We start from the raw sequence: 17,866 nt of genomic DNA on the forward strand, positions 1-17,866 counted from the left end.
GCAATACGCCTGTCCCCACTCACTCTCAACTTTCCTCCAACTGACTCTGCGGTGCATCTGCAAGACTTTCGCTGCGGGACTGGAAACAGCCTTTACTGCGACGAAGGGAACTTCGTGCCGCTACGTGCAGCGTGCTCCTAGCAGGGATGCGCCCAGAGCCTCCCCGGCTCTCTGCTCCTTCCCGACCCTGCGGCCCCGCCCTTCCCTGGCCTCAGGCCATTAAGCTCCGCCCCTTCCTTGCACGGCATTCCCGAGTCCTGAGGCCACGCCCCTCTCAGCGCTAGTTCTCGGAGGCCTCCCCTTCCTAGTCCGCCCTGCCCCGCGTCCAGGGACCCCGCTCTTCTCAGCTCTAGCGCCCCGCGACCCCACCACACGTCTTGAGGCCCCGCCTCTCCGCTCCTTCGCTCCTAAGACCCCGAGTCTTCCAAGTCCGCCCCGCCCTCCTCCCTTGGGCTCCGCCCCTCTCAGCCATCGCTCCTCAAAGCCCCTCCCCTTAGGTTGCCCCGCCTCTTGCCCATGAAGACCCGCCCTTTCTCCAGCCGCCCCGCCCCTCTCCCTCGAAGCCCCGCCCTCGACCCCGCCTCCCGCCCCCTTGGGCGCTCCGTAGCAGTGACGTGCGCTGCAGGCTGGGCACTCAGCAGGGCTCTGGCCGGCGGGAGGAGACCGATCCGGGATCCGTCCCAGCAGGAAGCGAGTCCCGGCGGCCGTCGTCTCCGGTGCTCGCTCTCGGCCGCGGCGTCGCGCTCTCCCTTCGCGCCTGCAGTCCGGCAGCCTCTCCGTGGCCGCGACCTCTCGCGCACCTGCCTCGCCGGGTGAGTGTGGGCTTGCCTGTCCGCCTGTCCTCGCCGCTTGGCCTCTGCTCGGCCGCGCGCGGACCGGAGCGCTGGCTTCCCTTTCCCGGGCCGGCGGGGCGCCTGTCATCTGACGCGGCTGCGTCCCCGGTCCCAGGAGTCCCACCCGACATTGCGGGATGGTTTTATTTTCTCCTTTGGAAGCACACTGAAAATTCTACACAGGCTAGTTTGTTGTCAGAAGTAACGATCAAGTGAGACCATTAATAATTTAGCCGTGTCGAAGACCATAGTGGCATTCTACAGAGCTGGAATTTTAGTTCCTGAGCCGTCTAGGATCTTGAGTGTGAGTTTTACGGATGTGTTGCTGAAAAAAAAAAAAAAAAGTAATTCCAAAACTCCTTAAACTAATTTAAATACGCTTGTATTTTTAAATAGGAAATAATTTGATAAGGCCGTTCTTAGATTATCTATGTCAGGAGTATTTACACAGAGTTACATTTTATCTGGCAAAAAGTATGTAGGGCAGGGCTGTTTAAATCCTAATGTGGAGATGTTGTTGGGGAGCTACACAAACGCTGCTCCGATTTCATATGAGCTGAATAAAAGTTTCGTTTGCTCTCTTGGTACAGTTGTAGGATGTTCGAATATAGTCAGCTTAAGACTTTTAACAGCTCCTGAGGCTCAGCTGTAACTATCTGCACACCATAAAATGTTAGTCTTGATGGTGGTCATGGTACAAAGGTTGGCCGCCGAACAGCAGCATTTCTGTACAAATTAACTCAACTTCAAGACGTCTTGGCTTGTGGTTTTCCAACTGGGAAATGTTTAGTGAAAAAAAGTTACCTTAGTGCCCTCTAGCATTAATTTTAGAAATAGCCACAAATGTTACAAGGGGGCCAGAGGAAGAGCCAGAAACAATGCAGCTCTTCAGAATAGCTCATTGACTTTTAAATGTCCCTCAGTTTTGGTGTTTTCCGTTGCGCAGGAGTAAACATGCACAGTGGTAAGCAAGTCATTTCAGTCTGATGCTCATCTGCCCATAGTGTTTTTATTTTGTGTGCGTGTGATCTGTTACCTATTTTTTCTCTTTTCAAGTTATGTATTGGTTTTCAAAAGATAATTGTAAATGACAGGGACCCAATACTACCATTAAGAAAAGATTATTGTGATTAAATGTATAGTTAAAAAGCTATGTAGTATAGAATATACATATGCCCTTTATCACCTAGAGTAAAAAAAAACTGAACAACTATGACATTTAATGGAAACTACAAGATATTAAAAACAAAGATGGTAAATTATAGTCCATAGGGGCTTATCTGAAAGGGATTTTCCCCTGTTTATGTGATCAAGTTTTAAAATAACAGTGGCCAGGAAATCTGAGAGAGGCCAAAGGCTCTTCTCTCATCCTGTTGTGACTTTGCCTGGAGTCTGTGGTGGATCATTTATTGTTTAGACAACTGGTCTGTATCTGGGTTCTGAAAGGCACTCTCCTTTAGATAGTTTTAAAGATTTCCACCATGCAAGCTCTGAATAAATATATACGTACTCCACATTAAAAAAATTCACTAGTTTTTAACTTTCTTTTGATACTTAAAGCTCCACTTAGCATACATAAAGTGTCAGTTTAAAAAAAGTCAGGTTTGGAGCCGGGCAGTGGTGGTGCATGCCTTTAATCCCAGCACTTGGGAGTCAGAGGCAGGCAGATCAAGGCCAGCCTGGTCTACTATGTGAGTTCCAGGACAGCCAAAACTACACACAGAGAAACCCTGTTTTGAAAAACCGAACAACAGCAACAACAACAAAAGTCAGGGTTCAGAGTATATTTCAGTGAGTAGAGCCCTTGCCTAGTATATGTGAGGCCCTGGGTACTTAAGTTTTCATTTTTCTGTATTAAAACATCTTATCTAAACATAAAAGAGTGATAAAACTATTACAATTTGACTACGTCTCACACAATACAATGAGGATTTCCAGAAAGAGATACTTTGTGACAGTTTATGAACTGTCAATTTAGTACCAGTGTGACACACACAAGCTGAAGGTTTGCTTTATAAAATAATTTTCCAGGTTGGTTGTCTTGTTCTTTTATAGAGGAGAAAAACAGAGGCTCGGAGAAGTAAATACTTGCAAGTAGCTTTGGAGAGGCAAAGTCCAGCCTTTGAATACACATGGGAGTCTTCTGACAGTGAAGTCCCCTGCCCCGTTTCACCAGAAGTTATCTTGGATTTCTGTTCACTTAGTGAACTATTGAGAGACCTTTGTAGAACTGGTCTGGAGATTTCAAGACGGTGATAGTCCATGCATGGAGTCTGGAACTAATTGAAAATTCTGAGTCTTCTTTCTCAAGGCTTTGAGCAGTGACCCGATGCTGCAGCAGCATTTCTGCTGTAGTTCCAGCATGTAATAAGTATTATGTGCTTTTTCATTTTGATGGGCTTATAGGAATTAACACTGCGATCTAATCCTGGATTGATTTCATTATAGCTGAGCAGTATATGATGTTTCTGTTTAGGATAGAACTTCAGTTTTTTTTTTTTTTTCTTCATGTGAGCTAGACTGTTGCTCCCAAACACAGTAGCTCTCTCTTCAACGTTATTCAGTTAACTGTAGTCTTGGGGAAACACGCTTCAGGATTGAGATATCTAGGCCTGTGAGATGGCTCAGCAGGTCAAAGGGCTTGTTTAGAACGCTGATGCCCTGAGTTTGAGCTCATGAGAAACAACTTCTGTGTATTGTCCCCTGATTTCCACACATATGCCGTGTCACAGAGCCATAAGCAAATAATTGTAATTTAAGAAATGAAAAAAATAAAGATTAAAACGTCCTCCTCCTTCCACCTCCTGAGCGTTGGGATCACAGGCTTGCAGCTGTGCCCGTGTGTTTGTGGTGCTGGGCTCAGACCTACTTCCAAGCTAGGCAGGCAGCTCATCAGGGAAACTACATCTTTAGTCCAGGACAAATTTTGTCTGTTTGTCTGTCCATCCATCTATCCATCCATCCATCCATCCATCCATCCATCCATCCATCCATCTATATCATTTGTGTGCGCACACCTGTGGCACACTTGTGGAGGTCAGAGGACAGTTCTGTTGTTGTGTGTCTATCATTTGTGTGTGCACACCTGTGGCACACTTGTGGAGGTCAGAGGACAGTTTTGTGGAGTCAGTTTCTGTCAAACTCAGGTCATGATGTTTACATGGCAAGTGTTTTTTGCTTTTTTTTTTTTTTAACCTGCTGAGGCATCTTGCTACGCTCTCCCCTGTTTTTTGAGGTAGGGTCTCACTATGTAGCCCTGACTGCTCTGGGCTATATAGTGTAGACCTCTAACCCACAGGGATACACTTATCTCTGCCTCCTGAGTGCTGGAACTAAAGGTGTATACCATCACACCTAGCTTATACAATCAGTGTCTTTTGATCAAAATGATTTATGTTTTTTTTTTAAAGAAAATTTATTATTTATTTGTGTGTGTGTGTGTGTGTGTATACACATAAATATGGATGCCTGTAGAGGCCAGAAGAGGGTATCACACCACAGGACCTGGAGCTAGAGGTGGTTGTGAGCTGCTTGACTTGGGTACTAGGAACCAAACTTGGGTCCTCTGGAACAGCAGCAAGTGCTTTTAACCTGTGAACCATCTCTCTAGCTCCCCAAATCTTATCTTACCTCTCTTCTTTTCTTTCTCTCTCCCTCCCTTCTCTCCCTCCTTCCCTCCCTCCCTCCATCCCTCCCTTCCTCCCTCCGTCCTTCCTTCCTTCCTTCCTAACTTCCTTCCTTCCTTCCTTCCTAACTTACTTCCTTCCTTCCTTCCTTCCTTCCTTCCTTCCTTCCTTCCTTCCTTCCTTCCTTCCTTTCTATAGGTCAAGCTTCAAGAGTATCCCTTGAGCTGTAATTCACGTAAAGGAATGGAATGGCAGAGTCCTTTTGGATAGATGTGTAGGAAAACAGGGACAGCTGAACTGGGGACACCTGTATAGGGGTGTTTTCTTATGGGAACTGTTAGCAATTTGCATCCAAAGATACTCATATTCTAATGTAAGTGAAAAACCATCCAATGGCTTAAATATGAATCATTAATGTTTGATTGGCAACATGGTTTGCTTTTCTCTTGGGAGGAGGTGAGGATACAGATAATTAAAAATTAACCAGAGTTAAATAACTTAATTTTAAGTAACTTAATGTAAAATAACTTCTCGGGAGGCAGAGGCAGGTGGCTCTCTGTGAGTTTGAGACCAGCCTGGTCTACAGAGTGAGATCCAGGACAGGCTCGAAAGCTACACAGAGAAATCCTGTCTTGAAAAAACCAAACCAATCAACCAAACAAACAAACAAAAAAACCACACACAGCAACAACAACAACAACAACAACAACAACAACAATACTCCTCGTTTTTGAGACATTATATAATGTTTAGAGGTACCAGGATCTTTTGTGTTTATAACAGTATGCTTTTCTTTGATAGATTTTAGTGGACTGGTGATCTTAAAGCATAAATATTAGTATAGCAATAACAGAAAGGTTTGAGAAATCACCGCAAATCCACCAAAATTTTCTCTGTGTGTACCGAAGCCTAGGAAGTGGAACCCAGGCTACAGTTCCGGCATCTTTAGAAATCTTGGTGTTAAATAGAGAGGAGCTAATTGGCTATACAGAAAACATGCGTCAAGTGAAACCAAAACACCGAAGCACATTCCTTCAGTGTGTATTCACATAGGGCGAATACTGACATTCACGCTGACTAATGGGCACCAGGGAAGCTCCTGGCAAAAACACAGGCATCTTTTGTGTGTGCATGTTACATCACTTGTTATTGTATTTGAAAGTAACCAGGGGTTGGAGAGATGCTTCATCAGTTAAGGGCACTTGTTGTTCTTCCAGAGGACCAGAATTCGGTTCCCAATATCCTTGTTGGGTGGCTCACAATCACCTACAAATCCAGCCCCAGGGGACTTAGTGCCCTCTTCTAACCTCTGCAGACACCCACCATATGTAGCATATACTCACACAGATACCTGCAAGCAAATAAAACTATATATTTTTTATTTTAAAGAAAGTAATCAGCTGCTTAACATTTACAAGTTGGGCTCCTTTGTGTGTCAGAGTTTTGGTTATGATGGATCTTTGGATCTGGGAAATATCAAGATTGGTAGATATATAGGAAGATAAGTTGAAACCATACATTTAAAATCTACCAAGAGATTCACTGACAGGGCCTGTAGTTGAGGTACATGGGAGGCTGATTGAGGGAGGAGATTGAACTCAGGTTTTTGCAGCCAATCTGGGTACTATGACAAGATCCTATCTCAAAAACAACAACAACAACAACAACAAAATCCCAAAACAACTGAAAAACAAACAAAAACCCTAGTCTGTGTGGAGTCCTGGATTTGATTTCTAGCACTGTGTAAAACTGGATGTAGTGGCACTTGTCTATAATCCCAACATCCAGGAGGCAGAGACAAGCAGATCCCTGTGAGCTTGAGGCCAGCCTTGGCTATGTGAGATCCTCCCTTATGCCTCCATACAGGTTAAAATACGAAGGTGTTTATGTCAAAAGGAATACCTTCCTTTGTATCAATATCATACTCCCCCCCTCCACAGAAATAGTTTTAAATATATTTTTCTCTTAAAACAACTTGATAAAACAGGCATAGCAAATTTATTCTTGTTTTGCCGGTGTGAAAATAAAGACTCAAAACCGCAAACATTACTTAAAGTTAACTAACTTGTTTAGAAGCATCTCTGAAGATGGAATACGTCTGTATTCCTGAGGTGGTAGGCTCTCTCTCCCTTGCAGTATTTCTCTGCTTCCTAGTGTTAGGATTAATCTGTTAGCAAGTCACTTACTTCATACTGTGGTTTGAATCCAGATACTTCAAATTCTGAAAAATCAAGGTCATTAATTAATTAATTAATTAATTATTTTAAGAGAGTCTTGTCAGATAGCCAGGCTGGTCTCTAATTTGCCACTCTCCTGCCTCAGTCCCTTTTGGCGTCACTTTGTGGTTGCAGGCTCGTGTGTGTGTGTGTGTGTGTGTGTGTGTGTGTGTGTGTGTGTGTGTGTGTTGTTTGTTTGGTTGGTTTGGTTTGATTTTTTTGAGAGAGACAGGGTTTATTTGTGTAGCCCCAGCTGTCCTGGAAATCTCCTCCTGCCTCTGCCTCTCAAGTGCTGGAATTAAAGGCATGTGCCACCATTACGACTCTTGTGTGTTTTTAATGGCAAGTAGATGAACACAAAGCTATAATACTTGTGATATAGCTATAGACAGGTGGATAACGAACTTCACTAGTTAGAGAGTGTTTCAGGAAAATAAACAACTGGTTAAAAATAAAGGAGAAAAATGTTCTGGAGAAAATTGGAAAGTAACTTATTATTTACTGTATTGGTATTGATCTAATGGTTATGATTCTTTTGATAAGGAATCATTAAAGACTCTCTCTCTCTCTCTCTCTCTCTCTCTCTCTCTCTCTCTCTCTCTCTCTCTGTGTGTGTGTGTGTGTGTGTGTGTGTGTGTGGTGGTTCCCTTATGCCTTAATTCATTTAAAAAATATTTGAGGGGCTAGAGAACTGACTCAGCAGTTAAGAGCACTTGCTGCTTTTTCAGAGGATATAAGTTCAGTTTCCAGCACCCACATTGGGCAGCTCCTCAAGTCCCTACAACTCCAGTTCCAGGAAATCCAGTACTGTTTTGGCCTCAGGGCACCTGACACACATAGTCTCACACACACACACACACACACACACACACACACACACACACTCTTGAAAAAGTTGTGTGATTACTAGAGACCAGGCATTGTTCTCAGTCCTAGGGATGCAGTGACTATACTGAGGCCAAGTCGTCATGCTGAGTGACATTTCATTGTTGTTTTTAATTAAGGTAATTATAGACTTTTCTTTCCGGTATGTAATCAACAGGGCTGACTCTAAAGTTGGGAAACACACAGTTGTCAAAGCAGTGTAATTTGAGGGCTACTGAAAGACTTATTTGCCCTAAAATATTCTCCTCCCGGAGACGCCCAGTGCACTGGGTTATAGTACTGTTTCATCTCTGCTGCGCATAAATACCAGGATGTTTCATTACTCATCACAGTATCAGGACACAAGGCCATGAAATTAAATAGGACCCAGGGCCCATGTCTTGGTATAAGAGAAGTTGGTGTAATTTAAATTGTAGCTGTTGCTTATTGGGCTTTTGCTATGTGCCAGATACCATGCCACAAGAGTAACTGAGTCACATTGGTTAGTCACAGTGTCACCATTGGGGGTTGGCATTGTGACTCGTTTTACATATTGGGAAACTGAGACAGAAATAAGGGATTTGCTCAAGCTCACAACCAACAGTCACATCCCCTTAGCATATAGTAGGTTCTTGTGTGGACAGAGTGCTTATACAAATGCACTGACTTCGGTTCTGCTGTGTGTGGCAGAAGGTGGAAAGCAGAGAAAGCCTTGGGGAAGGGAAGGAGGAGAGTGGGGAGAGGAGACAGGTCTGGGAACTGGTGGGCAGATAGGAGGGCATTCCTTGATTACTGCCTGCCCCTAGGCTTATGCCTCCCTGTGGAAGCCCTGGGACTTTTAAACATGAGTGTTTATGGGTCTCCTTCACTGGTAAGAGGCCATAGGTACACCCAAGAGGTCTTGGTTTTTTGCTAATCGTTAACTTGGTCACATTAATTTATTTGGGTTTCAGTCTTTTCATTGTAAAATGGAGGCAAAGCTGTTTACCTGGAGTGCCTGTTTTTATTTATTTATTTATTTGTTTTTACATCCCAACCAAAGTTTCCCCTCCCTCCTCTCTTCCCAATTTCTCCCCCAACACCTTCCCTTTACTCCCCCTCCCCCCCTGCATCCACTCCTCCTCCATTGTTTCTCTTCTGACACAGGAGGGGCCTCCCATGGATATCAGCCAGCAAAGGTATATGGAGTTGCAGTGAGACTAGGCTCCTCCTCCTCTTCTTTTTTAAAGATTTTTAAAGATTGACTTTACTTCTGACTCTTTAATTGGCAGCAGTCCAGACACAGAATGGTTCAGAATGTCCCCATGTTGATCATGGTCTCTGCTTCCTTTGGTCATGTGTAATGGGGGACTTTTCATCCAAAAGAAAAAGAAAGGAATGTGCTGGAGTGTTGGGTAGAATCTTGAAGGTAGCCACTGTTCATTTTGAAATTTAGCTGTGCAACAGAATTACCTTGGGAGCTGGTAGAAACACAAAGAAGGTGAGGGCAGGGCCCGAGTGCCAGCATTTAATAAGCTTGTCTTTGATTTATAGGCATACCAACATTTGAGAAGTGCTGGCTTAAAGCTTTTCCTCCTCCTGTTCTTAGGAAGGGCTTCAACAATGAAAGCAAGTGGTTTGGATTATGCAGGAGATGTGGGGAAGAAGGAAGTGAAATTTCCCCTGCCAGAATCCTTTCACTGATTTTTTTTTTTTTTAAATCTTACTTGAAGCTTACAGCGTTTACATTGAGCCAGAGCAATGCAGTGTTAAATTTCATAACTAAATTAAACCATAATGATTTTTAGCTTTAACTAGTGTTGTTTATAAGTGAATTACTATGTCACATTTAAACTGTCATAAAAATAGCAGGAATAAATATATGCTTGTATAGGTCGTAAGAAAAAACATTTTTTAAAGCCTTAATTAGATTTCTTTAGCGTGGACTGCTGAATAAGCAGAGTCAGTGGTACTAGTCATATCAGGCAAATACATACGAATAGGAAAGAAGATTCTCCTTGATGATGCAAATGACAGGCGTGCTTGCAGCAGTCAGGGAGCAAACAAGGGTAGCTAAGCGTTGAGGGACTAGCAACAGCGAGAAGGCCGCCATTCTCCGGAGATCACTGGAGCTGAAAGCTGGCACTGTGGAGGAAGGCCAGTGGGAGCTGTGGCTTTGAGGCAGAGCTAGAGGAAGGGAGGTTCCCTCACTTCTGCCTCAGGCCTTGGCCAGTGACTTCCATTGGCAGAACCCAGCTGGGGAGCTAAGCGATGCGCTCCGCAGGCTTACCCTCCCCACAGCAGCGGAGTAGGTGGTACAGCTGTGGGAGAGCTGATGGAGAAGAGCTGGGAGATTAATTAGAACCCTTGGGAATTAGCAGCATTCTCTTGGTGAACTTTAAATAACTCGTTAGCGTTGTGATGTATCTGTAAAATGCTTGGGATTACTTGTTGTATATGACACAATGAGAACAGTTCATTCACTTTCTCATTTAACTAAACATCTATCTGTCATCTGTCTGTCTATCTGTATGCATTTCCCAATGAGAAACATAATCTATGTATTTTAAAGATTTTATTAGTATATCATCATGCCTTTCTACCTGCTAAAGAATTTTCATTACTATACCTATTTTTCATCATTTGGTATTCTTGGCTTAGTTGAGTAAATGGGTTTCAGTAAAAAAAGAAATCTTTAAATAACTAAACAAATTATTTGCAAAGTCCTTTGCACTCTGAAGCTTGTATGTCTTACTTACCTGGTCAGTGTTCCTTTGAGGGAGGATTTCACTGTGTAGCATGGGTGGTCCTGGAACTCCTGGGGTTTCTCCCTGCTGGTGGAGATTACAGCTATGAGTCGTTGTGCCTGGCTTTACCCGGGCTTTTCTGATAGCAAAACACCTGATGGAGCAACAGCTACTGGAAGTAAAGTAGCAATGAGTTATCCCTCCTGCTCACTCCAGCTTCATTCAGCCAGTGAGTCTATTCTTTGTGTGTCCTGGAGATTGAACCCAGGGCACTTGCTAAGGGCAACTGTTACCCCTAGTCAATCTTAATTCTAGAAAAGTTTGTTACCTTGGCTGCATTGACTGGAGGTACTGCAGAAAGTTTCTCCACTTAAAGAGATGGTACAAAAGTTATTAGGATACACACAATATTCCCCTCCAAAATAACAGATGACTCACATTTTCTTTCTTTTCTCCAGGGATCCACTGAAAAGGAAAGAGAAGCTCTGTCCCATAGTATCAGAAAGCTGCATTAGATATTTTTCATACTGCTATGCCAGAACACCAGACAGAAGCAACTTAAGGGGAGGGTTTATTAGGGCTCCCAGTTTGAGGGGAGACATTCCGTTGTAGGGAAGGTGTGGTGGTGGGAGCATGAGGCAGTTGGTCATGCTGCTTCTGCAGTTAGGAAGTAGAGGGATGGTGTTCAGCTGGCGTCCTCCACTTAACCCTGTAAATCCTGTCCCAGACCCTTGTCCATGTAGCTGTGCTGCCTTATGCAGGGTGGGTTTCCCTCCTCAGTGAAACCTTTTGGAAATGTTCTCACAGACACACTTGGCAGTGTGTCTTCTAGGTGATTATAAGTGAAGTAATAAATAAAAAAATGTGTTTTCCTCCACTTTTATGTGTATGGGTATGGGTGTTTTGTCTGCATGTGGTTCTGTGCACCACATTCATGGTGTGCCCTTGGATCCAGAAGAGTGCATTATATCCCCTTGGACTCAATTTACAGACTATTGCAAGCCACCTTGTGGTGCTGGGAATCAAACCCTGGTTCTCTGGAAGATCAGCCAGGTTCTTAACCACTGAGCCATCTCTCTAGCTCCCAATTTAGTCATGTTTAATGAAGGCTAGCCATTTTAGCCATATTGCCTAATATTGAGAAAATTAATCAGATATCTGTCTAGGAGAATTTTGCATACAAATAAAGGTTACCTTTGATTGTAAGTACTGTAATTGAGGTTTTAAAAAAATATGTTTCTCAGCTTTTTTTTTTTCCCCTAGACTGTATGATGAAAAGGAGAAAAAGGTTTGGGAATCAGCTCATTAGCACAGCTATCTGGAATATTCGGGTGTTTTCTCTGAAAGTGGTTTTCTTTTCTTTTTTTTTCTTCATTTTGAAGAGGTGATTTCAGATGTTTGTAACAACTTCTAAAAGTCTGCTGTATTTAAAAAAATTGTTAATGCACTTATTTTGTTTGTGTGTGGAAGAGTGTGTGCAAGTGTACTAGTGTGTTTGTGTGTGGTAATCAGAGAACAGTTTATGAGTGAGGCCCGGGGGATCAGACTCAGGCTGTTGGTCTCAGCAGGGGCACCGTCACTACGGGTGCAGTCTCATAGGCCTACAGTGTTGATTTGATTCTGATAGAATTAGTATCCTCTCCTCTCCCCGGCCGGGAGAGAATGGGGGTGTTGGTTTACCAGCAGCTCTTTGAATTTCCCTGACTTGAGGATTGGGTTAATCCAGAGAGGACTTTTCTCCTCTCCCTTGTTTATTTGTTTTATTTTTTCTAAAATTAGATGAAGCATTTGTGTTTTGGTTTGTGGGCACAGTTTACTGTCTGTTATCCTTTTGAGGTTAGCATTTGGTGAAGGGACAAAGAACATGAGTGTGCTGGGGAGGACTGTGTGTGTTCCTCTACTTTTCCTGTTCACGTTTGATCTTGCAGGTTAGAAGAACAAGATGATTCTTCTGTCTGTTAGGAGGGTGTTCAGACTCCAAACAAAAGCAGGGCTTGTGTTGACCCTGGGATGACAGAGGAAACACATGAGCAAAAAGCATACAAGCCGTCACCGTTTATTCCAGTGGCTAATTGAGGAAGCTGATGTTATCTTAAGAAAGTTTCTCTGTTGGGGAAGATGGGGAGGAAGGGATGGGAATTGAATGAGTTTGACCGTATGACTAGACCTCACACAAATATTTAAAACACTAGAAAATGTTTATTTCTGTCAGAGTTTGATATTCCATTTAGTAATAGATTCTAATTTCCTTCCCTCCTTCTTTTTTCTCCCTCACTGTGTTCCTCCCTTCCTTTTTTCCTTCCTTCCTTCTCTTTCAGCAAGGAAGGCTGCATAGATCAGGAATTTAGAAAGGAGCTGTTTATTTGGCAGTTTTAATGAGCTGTTAAAAATAGAGACCATGCAGTGCCGGCATGCATGATGTTGCATGGGAATGCAGGCCACTCTTGAGTAAAGGTGTGTTTCTGGATCTGGACCAGGATGCATGGACTTTGGTCCTTCGGGATCTTTAGATCCTGGCTCCTTGGCATACAACATTAAAGGGATTAACATGTACTTTTGAAACAGAAGAACACACAAGATTTATTACTTGCCCAAATGGAAGACTGTTATGCTCCTGGGTCAGCTTCAGGACATACGGTCAGCACAAGAACACACTGCCAAGTGTATTTCAGTGTGTTCACATTCTCTTCTTGCCACGGAGAGCTGAGGTCTGAATAACTTGCTGAGGGACAGTAGTGAGGTACAGAGCTATATATGCTTTCAACTGATCTGACTGCAGCATCTTTGTCTAATTACAATGTTAAGTTCCCCTTTCTTTGTGTTCTTTTAAAGACACAGAGCTTTGAAAAATTCTTTAAGGTTTTTTTTTTTTATTATTTTATTTTTTGGAGAGTGTCTCACTGAGTAGCTTTAGCTGGCCTAGAACTTGATATATACATCAGTCTAGCCTCAAACGCATAGAGATTCTCTTGTCTCTGTTTCCTGCATGCTGGGATTAAAGACATTTGCACCCTAGCCCCTGGGTTAATCTGTTCCTTACACATACCCAACAAGGGATGGTCACATCATGACTCCTGTGGCTGCTGCCCGCTTTCAAGTTCAAGGCCTCTCTCTTCAGTACCCATGTTCTTGTTGGGTCTGGACTTCCCCTAGGTTTCCATTCTCCAGCCTCCACTGCCAGCTGGTGAGACAGGGGAGAACTGGCCATGCGGAAACAGAGCCGTTCCTCCCAGCTATCGGTTTTAATATGGACGTGGTGTACCTCCTTTAAACAGAAGTTTTCTTGTTTCTTGTGTATTAATGAAATGATGAAATGGTTGATAATAGTTACTACTCTGGGAGGCTTCTGGTTTCTGACAGGACTCAGCAGGGCTGACAAGATGCTCTGCGGCGTGGGAAAAGGTGCTTGCTGTGCAAGCCTGGTGACCTGAGTCCCATCCCTGGAACCCCCGTGAAGACGGAAAGAGAATGAACTCACCAAGTGCCCTCTGACTTGCACCTGGCTCTTGTACTCCCCTCCCCAAAAGAATACGTTTTAAAAAGGGACTCAATAGTAATTTATTTTATAAGGGGAGGAATCTTTTTGGAAAGGAATCATTGTTCTCTAGACTATACTAATAAAATGCATTTTCCACACCTTACTTTTGTATAGTCATAGTTCTAGCTATATTTACATTTGGTTTAAACGTGCCAATGAAATTTGATCTCATTTTGCATTGTCAATAAAGAATGGTTGGATGATATTATACACTGAAGGCACTTTAGTAGGCTTATCCATGGTAAGAACCCCTCCTTTAAGCAATAGTTTGAGCTTCAGTATATAGTACAGTAGTACATTATTTTTGTGTTGTAAAATTCCTGGGCCCACAAGATGGCTCAGCAGATAAAAGAAAGCCTGACAACCTGAGTTCAAACCTTGGATTCCATTTGGAAGAATTGGGTCCCAAGAGTTATCCTCTCACTCCCTATATTTGAGGACACACACACACATACACGTTAAATAGGCTGGGCATGGTGGTGCTCACCTTTAATCTCAGCACTCAAGAGGCAGAGGCAGGTGGATCTCTAGGAGCTCAAGGCCAGCCTCATCTACATAGTGAATTCCAGAACAGCCACAATTACATAATAGAGACAACATGTCTAAATAACAACAACAATAATAATACCAAAGCAAAAATAATAAGTAAAACAAAGTTAGGTTTTTTTTTTAATTCATAATGTATAGAGTTCTGTTTATGCGAAAGCCACTGTTTCCCATGTTGAAATAAATTTTCTGAGAATAGATAAGTTTTAGAAGATAATTTTTTTGAAGTTATTAAGTTGAAAAGCAGATAAACTGTTGTCTTGAACACATTCTCATATAGCCGTTGGTAGAATATTCTCTGTACCTAATATCTTGCTAATAAGGCCTTGATCCCAGATTCATTGCACTCTCTATTCTGCCCTGAACACTTCACAATGCCTACTCTGTAAGCTGTTAATTAATAGATCCTGTGGCCCCATTTAGACTAGTTTTCCTTTTGGAGCTCTTCAGCTGGTAAGCAGACTCCCCCTCCTCCTGCCCTCTTGCTGGCCTCTAACTGCTGTTTGTTCCTCCTTCCCAGCCCATTACTTCTCATTCTCTTAGCAGTCTGTACTTGGCATTTTGTTCTCTGACCCTTTTCTTATGGTCTTCATGTCAGCCTCATTGTTCAAACTCTCATCCTATTATGTAGAATTTTCCAGAATTTATTTTGGTATCATCTTGACAGTATTTTCAAACTGATGAGTCCTTCAAAGTTGTACATTCTTTCCAGATTACTCTTCTGTTTCTGACGTGGTACCACTCCTGCCTCAGAGCTTCTGTTCAGAACTCATATTCATTCACCCTTCCCATCATCACTTGGTAGATTTCGTTGGTTTCTCAGCACTGTTCTGCCTCTGGAAGATTCACCTTGGCTTCTGATCTGAGTGCCAGCATCATGAATTTTCCTTCCAGACATGTCTTCCCCTGTTGGCTCTTTCTCTCACATTGGTCTTATCCTTAGAGGGTTCTACATCTAAGTGGAACTGATGGTGACAGTCCCCTGCCCAGTAAGAGTCCCCAGCGGCTACTCATTAACCTTCTTTACAATCCATACTCTCATTGGAGGATTTGGGTTTTGTGATGGCTGATCTTGGTTGTCGGTTTGACACATCTGGGAAGAATGTTGATTAAGTGCCCACATCAGTTGATTACTTGCCCACATCAGATTGGCTTATGGTAATTTTCTTGATGCTAGTAGATGTAGGAGGGCCCAGCCCAGTGGGGGCGGTACCATCCCCAGGCATGTGATGGACTCTATAAGAAAGGTAGCTGAAGGTGAGCCTGGGAGCAGACCAGTAAGCAGTGTCCCTCTGTCGTTCCCAGCTCTGCCCAGTGTCCACCTTGGGGATGATGGTCTGTGACCTGTACACTGGCATGAGCACTGTCTTCCTCAAGTTGCTTTTGGTCATGTTGTTTATTCCAGCAACAGAAAGCAAAGTTTTCAAAGCCTCTTTGTTTCTCTGTGACCCTTGATCTACTGTTCCACCACAGCATGCATCACACCCCTGCCTGTATGTGGTCTAGCTCTATGGGCCTATTTTCCCACACATGCTCTCTTCCTATTCTTGCACAAGCTGACCCTTTTCTTGGAATGGGTCAGTCTTACCCATTTTTTTAGGACTTGCTTGATTTAACTCTTTCAAAGTAGACTTTTGGGTTAGTTTAGTGGTAGAATGCCTGCCTAAGGTATGTGTCTTAGGTAGGGTTTACTATTGCTGTGAAGAGACACCATGACCATGGCAACTTTTATAAAGAAAACATTTAATTCAGTGTGGCTTGCTTACAGTTTCAGAGGTTCAGTCCATTATGATCATGAAGGGGAACATGGTTGTGTGCATGCAGACGTGGTGCTGGAGCTGAGAGTGCTACATCTTGCAGGCAACAAGAAGTTGACTAACTGTCACACTGAGGGAAACCTGAAAAAAATGAGAACTCAAAGCCCACCCCACAGTGACACACTTCCTCCAACAAGGCCACACCTCCATAGTGCCATTCTCTTTGGGTGCCATTTTCTTTCAAACCACCACAGTATGCAAGTCCATGGTTTAAATACCCAATATTGAAGCCAGGCGGTGGTGGTAGTAGTGTACACCTTTAATCCCAGAACTTGGGAGGCAGAGGCAGGTAGATCTCTGTGAGTGTGAGGCTAGCCTGGGCTACAAAGTAAGTTCCAGGACAGCCAGATCTGCTACACAGAGAAATCCTGTCTCGAAAACCTAAAGAAAAAAAAAAAAAAAAAAAAAAAAAAGAAAGAGAGAAAATCCTCATTATTGAGAACACACCTCCAGTATTCTTTAAAAGCTTGCATTTATGTTATAACCATATTACAGCATCAATAACAATTATGTATTATTCATTTCCACAATCACTCCTACTTTTACTAGATTGTAACTGGAGGGTGTGAGCCACCTAGGTCTCAGGGGTCGGCTGTGGGATGTCATTCTGTGGGATGTCATGCTGTGAATATGTGATGCTCTGATTGGTTGATAAATAAAGCTGCACTGGCAGCAGAGAGACAGGAAGAAAAAGGAGAGGCAGAGAGAGACACCAACCTGCTGCCCAAGGAACAGCATGCCAGCAGACTGGTAAGCCACGGAACACGTGGCAAAACATAGATTAATAGAAATGGGTTAATTTAAGTTATAAGAGCCAGCTAGCAAGAGGCCTGCAATTTGTGATTGATAGAAGCCTCTGTGTATTTACTTGGGTCTGAGCAGCTGCAGGACTGGGCAGGACAGCTACAGGAAAGGAAAGGACAGCTACAACTAAGGAAAACTTACAGCTACAGGGGTCTTTTCCACTCTTATAAATTATTGAGAATGCCACAAAGATTGGAGGCTGTCTGTAATATTTACTGCATTAGAAGTTAAAACTTAGAACATTTTAAATTATTTAATGTGTTAAAATTTCAGTGATAGAGTATATTAATGAAAATAGCATTGTATGAAAAGTGGCTTCTGAGAAGTGGAGGAGATGGCCTTGTTTTCTACCTTGGTGTGTCTCTCTAGGTGTCACCCATGCTCAGGCTCTCAGTTGGCTGAAGCATGCTGCTTCTGTTGATGTACTCAATATAAAGGAAATGTGCCCTTACACATGCGCATTGCTGGGAAGGGGAGCTTTTTACTTCAGATAACCGCTTCCTTTTTGATCCTTCACCAAAATCTACCAAGTGGAGCTTCGTCTGTTCCAAGAGGGACTCGCACAAGCAGCAATGGACTTTCTGTGCCGCCACAGTGCTGTCCGTCAGTCTGTTTGGCACTTTGAATGCTCTTTTCCCCAGGGCTAATTGTGTTGTGGATGATCATCTGGGAACACGATGTTGCGCTCCGCATCATGTAAATTTTTCTCAGGTTGTGTTGTATGAAAAACTGCTGTTCACCGTCTGGAACGCTTGAATTTTGTCATTGCCAGTAAACACAGCCATCTGTTTTCCCTAAAGTGACAGGCTTTACTCGGGACAAAGAGCAGAACAGTGAAAGAGTTCTAAGTTTGCCAGGTCTCGAGGTTGACCCGGCATCATAGGTCCCAGTCAGCA

The 17,866-nt window shown here is 43.3% G+C and overlaps 1 protein-coding gene across 5 annotated transcripts in view; it reads left to right on the forward strand.

Annotated features, from left to right (window-relative positions):
- The first annotated feature begins 639 nt into the window (after positions 1-639).
- Myo6 (myosin VI) overlaps positions 640-17,866 on the forward strand; it is a 143,315-nt gene continuing 126,088 nt past the window's right edge. For all 5 annotated transcript variants that reach the window (XM_059268288.1, XM_059268284.1, XM_059268285.1 and 2 more), the window contains exon 1: positions 640-812. The gene's annotated coding sequence lies outside the window, so the exon portion shown is untranslated. The remainder of the gene's footprint in view (positions 813-17,866) is intronic.

Source organism: Peromyscus eremicus, chromosome 7 (assembly GCF_949786415.1).
Source record: "Peromyscus eremicus chromosome 7, PerEre_H2_v1, whole genome shotgun sequence".
NCBI lineage: Eukaryota > Metazoa > Chordata > Mammalia > Rodentia > Cricetidae > Peromyscus > Peromyscus eremicus.